The sequence below is a fragment of the Syngnathus typhle genome, linkage group LG16, assembly GCF_033458585.1.
Source record: "Syngnathus typhle isolate RoL2023-S1 ecotype Sweden linkage group LG16, RoL_Styp_1.0, whole genome shotgun sequence".
Classification (NCBI taxonomy): Eukaryota; Metazoa; Chordata; class Actinopteri; order Syngnathiformes; family Syngnathidae; genus Syngnathus; species Syngnathus typhle.
In genome coordinates, this window is record NC_083753.1 from 1482427 (window position 1) to 1489277 (window position 6851).

The following is a 6851-nucleotide window of genomic DNA, read 5'->3' on the forward strand; positions in this document are numbered from 1 at the left end:
TGGGATTTTTTGAGACGCCTTGTAATTGCTGTAGATGGTTCATGTGTCTTCCTTTAATTGGTTTGCCATTTAAGAGGTTCACTTACTCCACTATAAAATATTCAAAAAATATGAAAGCATATAATGCAGACTAGTGTTGTTTTTAAAATGATGTTGATATTCCTGGTCGTTAATATACTTTTCATTTTCCCACATTAAGTTCATCCGCGCAATGTCATGAGCGGGCCATATCCAAAAGTCTGCTGTCATCAAACTCCTTTGGTTTATAATCGTACCTAATTTATTAGTATTGGCGTGATAAAAGCCATAATTGTCACATGTATAATCACGTTTTTCTCTACGAGCACAAATGAGAAACAATGTTTCAACTACACCACTTCATATCACAGGGCCCAATAATAATCCGTTGTGTAATATAGCTATTCAGTACCTAATGTTCGGTCGGTGAAGCCGACGATTAACATGACACTTATCAGCAGACACAGCATGTGTGCTGAGGGATTGCGTTCACATCCATAGCAAATAAAGCTAAGTGTTGCTGAAGATGATTTTGCCATGGACAGACACAGTATGAGCATGAGCTTTAAAGGGACAGCTAATGCATCTAAATGTCACATTTGCTTCTCTTCCAGAGACGCTATTGTTTAGCAAAAAAAAAAAAAAAAAAAAAGTCTTCCTGTATATCAGTTGCTGGAGTCCCAGGGGCACGTTTAACTAATTTCCTCATCAAAAACAGCGGAGTGTCTCTCGATAATCTTCACAGTCCATTGGTTGTTTGGGGCGGGGTCCCCTGCCAGAAAGCATGCCATGGAATGTTAAACACTAATTCACCTCTGAGCTTCCGAGGTGGATAAAGTGATTGTTCTATCTGGGAGCTGATTAAAACCGCTCCGGCCGTTTGCCCCCCCCCCCCCCCACACACACACACGCTTTTGCATTCACCTCTGACGTCCATCACATTCATTTCTGTATTCATGAGCAGACGAGAAGGCGCAGGGTGCTCGGAGGCCATATTACAGATAATAAGGCCAGCAGGCTTCGCATTTGCTGCCACAGAAAGCACCCCCACCCTCCCCCCACCCCCGGGCCAGCTCATTCAATTACTCCACAAGAGTTTTCAGAGGCGCAGCTGCACTATGGGGGTGAAGAGCAGTAAATTGAGGTCCATACATGTAGACACTTGTGCACACACATACAACCATGCTCATGTACACGCAGATACAAAGAAGAGGCACGCTATCAAGAGAGTGCTGAGGCAGGTATTTGACCTACATTTTGCACATGACGACTAAAAAGGCTCTGTGAAGATGGTCATGATACTGATAATAACTTCAGCAGAACCGAAATGATACAAGGGCCAATGCTCATAGATTGCAAATATGAGACCACCATTATCTTGATGAAAGTTTAGACGGCAGCTGTATCATGTAAGATGGACTTCTGGCTCACTGGTGGGTTGTACCTCTCACTTAGCTGGTTTTCACTTCCACACCAGCTGTCTTTTCTTTCAATTTGATACAATTTGCATGCCTGTGCCACTTGTTTATTTCACCGCGGTCACAATTTCTTTATACTACTGGTTCAAATTGGATAAGTGACACGGTCTGGGTGCTGTCCATGGTGCTGAATTTGCTAACGTTATCACAGTCAGCCAAAACGTTCTTTTACAACAGTATTTATGTTAAAGTCGGAAAAGGAACTACATTATTATTATTATTATTATTATTATTATTATTATTATTATTATTATTATTATTATTATTATTATTATTATTATTATTATTATTATTATTATTATTATTATTATTATTATTATTATTATTATAACCTGTTGAGGGACATCAAAAATTGCCAGTGAGATGGTAGACTTGCTGTTAACAAAAAATCAAATGCATTTTCACAAATTATTCACAAGTGGCTGTTTACCTCCTGCCAGAAGGATTAAAATGTTTCTATCAGTGGAAAGGTATATTATTTTTTTACCATAGATCTGCAGTTATTAACCTGGTTTTGCTTTGATACAATGAAGCTGCAGAAAGAGTGAAATGCCGAGGGACAATCGTCTCTGAAGCTCAGTACTCTTAGCATTACACAAATCCACGACAAGTTTATTTGATCTTTGTTTATAGGATTTACAATTTCCCAAACAAGACCCTTCCAGAAAGTGAACACTTCTCATTAGACAGCCTAATTTGCTTTTTTGTATAATTGTGCTGTTTCCTTGCTTATTAAATGATCACCCTAATTAGGGGAGAATAATAGGGTTAATCAGACTCTGCTCATCACACTTACTGCTATTCCTTCAAAAATGAAAGGAAAAGATACAGTACTTGATTAATTATATCAGCCTTTTCATCAAATAGGCTCCACCCCCACCCCCTGAAAATTAATATCATGTTGTAAATGGAAGGAAGGAGCCGGCCGGACACAGACAGATGAAAGATTTCACTCAAATTAATTAAGCACTAATTATGCGGCAGGAGTTGGGAGCAGTTTGCATAATGAGCTCTATCAAAAGAGATCAGTCATGGAGAGGGTCTGTGTTGCGTTTCAATGCGGTCTTTAGATGATGCGCACAAGGCACAACTACATAAGGAGGAGTGGGCACGGGGTTAAATTACTTGTAAGGCCGAGGAGTGTTTATTTATTTCTTTGGGGGGTGTAGGGACAAATTGAAGTCTTCTACAGGATAATAACTGGACGGCAAATTTGCTCTATTATGATCGTGTGCACGTGTTTTGTTTTTGCTGTTAGCATCAGATGATGAATTCCCTGGCCTGGCAAGAGGCAATAAGAATAGAATACACCTTTAAATCTGAGCTAATCACAAATGCCCTCTCCGGGGAGCCTTAAAGACCTGAATCACCTCCCACCCCAATTGTTGCTCTATTCTGTTATTGCTGATCAGGGAGTCCATTGTGGCCGGCATCCACGCACACAATGCGGGGAAAGGGATTAAACGGGCAAAAATGCTCTCTCGCTCTTTCCCTTTTAATTGCCTGTTTAATCGCCACCGATGTGTGTAGTGCAGTGCATGGAGTTGAGTAACTTGAATTGATTTGCAACGTAGTAGCAGCAATCACGCACACGCTGGCTAATCAAGGTGTGCAGCCCGCCGTTTGCCCTTCAAGGTCTCCGAGAGGAATTACAAAGACTGTGATTAGTTAATCAAATGAAGAACCCTATGTCCTTTCTTTATTTGTGTATACACCTTATCTAAATGGAAATTGTATAGTAGAGGTACTTTCACAAGGAAACATCTACATGTGAATGATCCTTCTTGAGCCCCCGGCGGTGAATATACAAGATCGCTCACCAATCACTGTCGTCATGTTGCGGCATTGTGGAGACTTTTGGAGTCATTGTGTTGGAGGCAATCAAAAGAAGGAAATATTCCCATTCTGATGATTGAAAGAGGAAAAATAGTCACAATAGTGGCATTGGATGGTGAAGACAAGTCAAAGGCAGACTTGTTGCTTGTGAACGAAAGGAATCCTGCCAAAATAAATTCAAACACACGAGCTTGCGCCCTGCAAGTTCAAATCTTTTGAAGAGACACGGCATTCTGGTTAATATTGCATTTGTGGAAGATGAATCACTGTTTTTATACATATATAATTTCTTATTAATATTATCATCATTATTTTATCTATTATTTATTAAATTTTTATCTATCCATTTTGCCTGTTGTCAAATATAAATGAGATCACAGTTGCTCATGGCTCAACAACCAATCAATACTCAGCTTGCCAATATCACATGGTCAAACTCGGAAAACAGTTGAGCCTTCAATAACATGGTAGGAATTCATTTTATTTTTATCCAATCTAATGAAAGAAAAAATGATTGAATGTGTTGAATCTTTGGGGTTCTTTGGAGGACTCGTAAAGATCTGCTTGCTGTTCACTCAAAAGTATTTAAAAGCATGCACTCTTTGATATTTTAGATTGATTACACTTGTCTTATTTCATGAAGCCATTGTGTCAAACTCTAGCACACGTCCGTCTGTCACACGCATTGTGTGTTGTGTTGTTCCTAAAGAGAAAAGCATTTCCCTCCAATGCTTTGTTATACGTAACTTCCTTTCAGGGGCAGCAGACTTGACCTACTCATTCCCTTTAAATCCACTCCTATTATTCGTCAGTGACAGCCACCCCTTGGATGGCAGGGGCCTCTCGCAAAGGTACAGGGTCGTGGACGCCCCAATCCATCTCTGTCTGCCCAACGATTGATTGTGATTTAGTGCGCAAGCCCCCGAGATGGTGGGCTTCCATTCTGGTGAGCAATAGGTGGGACCCCTTTGACTCCCAGCACATGGCAAGCAGAGGCTAGGCTAGGATGAGGGGTCAGAGGCAGCTGGTGCTGGAAAGTGGGTTGGATCTGGGGGGCTGGATGGAGGCAATGGGGGTGCTGCATGGATTACAAGATCGAAAATGTCAAAGATCTGGGACACCCCCCCCATCCCAAACTAACAGACTGAGTCTATCTCTTCACCCATCCATCACTCAGCAACCTTTGTGGGTAGCATAATGATTGGTAGCTAATCATTTTTTATTATCACATGGATAAAGGAGATGACAGTGACTAAAAAGCAACAACACTGTTGACAGGAAATCATACAGACTGTCGTCATAAACCAAAAAAAACATCTGACTTTTGGGAAGATATTTTATGGACTGATACATTTCTGAACATTTCAGAAATAAAACATGGTAGTGGAAGCATGATGGTCTGGGGCTGCTTTGCTTACTCTCGGGACTTGGATAACTTGCTGTGTTTGATTGAACCACAAATCCTGCTCTTTACCAGAAAATCCAGAATGTTGTTTGTGACTTCAAGCTGAAGGGGCTCTACAGCAGGACAACCATTCAAAACACACCTGCGGTCAATTTATGAAAGGCTTAAAACAAGCAAAAATAAAGTTTTTGAAGTAGCCTAGTCTGGACTCATGCTGGACTGCGGACAATCAGGCTCAAACACCCTCCGGTGTTAGTGAATTAAAGCAATTCTGCAAGAAAGAGTGGGCCAAATTATCTCCACAGAGATGTGAAGGATCGAATGCTTTATTTCAGTTCTTGGTGCTAAACCGGTTATTAGCTTTAGGGAACAAGTGCTTTTTTTCACTGGTAGCATTTACTCTATATGTATGTATAGAAATATGAATTAATGTATTTGTGTATTTATATCTATCTTATGTATATTAATTGTGTGTCATCTATTTTCTGTTATTTTTCACAATTAACCGTAATTTGATTGCATTATCATAAAATGGCCTATATTTTTCTTTAAACATCCAGTTAAAATAACTACAATAAAAAAAAAAGATAAAATGGTGGTCAAGGATTCAATCGTATTTTGTAAGAGGTGCCCGCACATTCAATGAAATTATCTCAATATTTCTGCACAATTTTCTTACAGTTATGAGGTATAACTGTGGTAGGGAAATACTGCACTGACATGCGGGCCTGCTGTGTTTGTTTGCACTTCAGTTAATGGTTAAACGCAAGTGTGTACATACTGTAAGTGGTGGAACCGGTTGAATTCCGTGAAATAATTAGATGTCCCAGAGTTTAATTTTCAATCTATACTATCGCTTCGTTTGCTGACGTGTAAAAAATCCCACAGCTCACGTAATCCTTATTAAGAATATGATGTTTCATTAATGCTCCAATGTCCTTGTTCTCCCTCCAAAGTATGCAACCCATAAACGAGTTGATTAGATACATGAAGGAAATGACTTATCGGGAGTAAACAAAATGATTTTCAAATGTCATCATTAGACCGGAGCATGTTTGGCGATATTTACATCCCAGTGCTCGTAGATTCTAGCTGTCAGACTCGCTTTACTGGGCCACTCTGCAAACATAACTCAAAAAAAGCCTATTTCAAACCCAGATCCGGCGGAATTTACTTCGTTCAGCGTGTGAGAAAAAGCTAGAGTTGTGACAGGACTTCTCATGGCTGCTTCACCATGACAACACACTTGCTCACTATGCGTTTGTTTCTCACTTTCCCAAAATCAGGAAACCTGACAATAATAGTTTGAAGCTTTATCTCCACAACTGATGGTTTTCCCTAAAAAAAAATTCAAAAATATTATTTGTTTTAAAACATACCGTAATTTTCCATGTATAATACGCCCCCATGCATAATACGCACCCTAAAAATGGCATGTCGATGCTGGAAAAAAGCCTGTACCCATGTATAATACGCACCCAAATTTTGACTCTTACTCTTAAGTCCGTAACCGTAAAATTATTTCAGAAAAAAGATGTTATTCTGCCGGTCAGTATCACTGCGCATGCGCTAGCAAACTCGATAGCGAAGAAATGTTTCGGGTTTGTGTAGGGTACATTGTGACAGCAAACGAGCAGGTGATCGAGCAAGCGTCTGATACGAGAGCATTGTGTTCGTATGGAGCGTGTTTGAAGTGAACAGCAGAGAAGAAAGGAAGAAGGCAAAGTGTTGTGAAATAAAATATTACCTGTAATACGCATTTTGTTATTTGCTGATTGAAACTGCTAATTAAACTGTGAATTGAAACTAATAGTTAGAGAACTGAAGTCTCGCTCTTTATATAGCTGACGTGTCTTGCACATCCGTTCTGCGCATACTGTAATGGCGGCCTCCGTATGATATCCGGTCTGGGATGGAGATTAAAAAACAAACAATATTTGACAATAACACACCATCAAGGATTGCACCATCGCATCAAACGATGTGTTGTCAATTATGAATTTTACTGACTGAGTGTATTGGGCAGGATGGCTGAATGCGACGCGCGATTGACAACAAACAAGAAGAAAGGTGATTTCAAGTTTTATTTCGAGGGAGATTTTCTTCAAAAATTG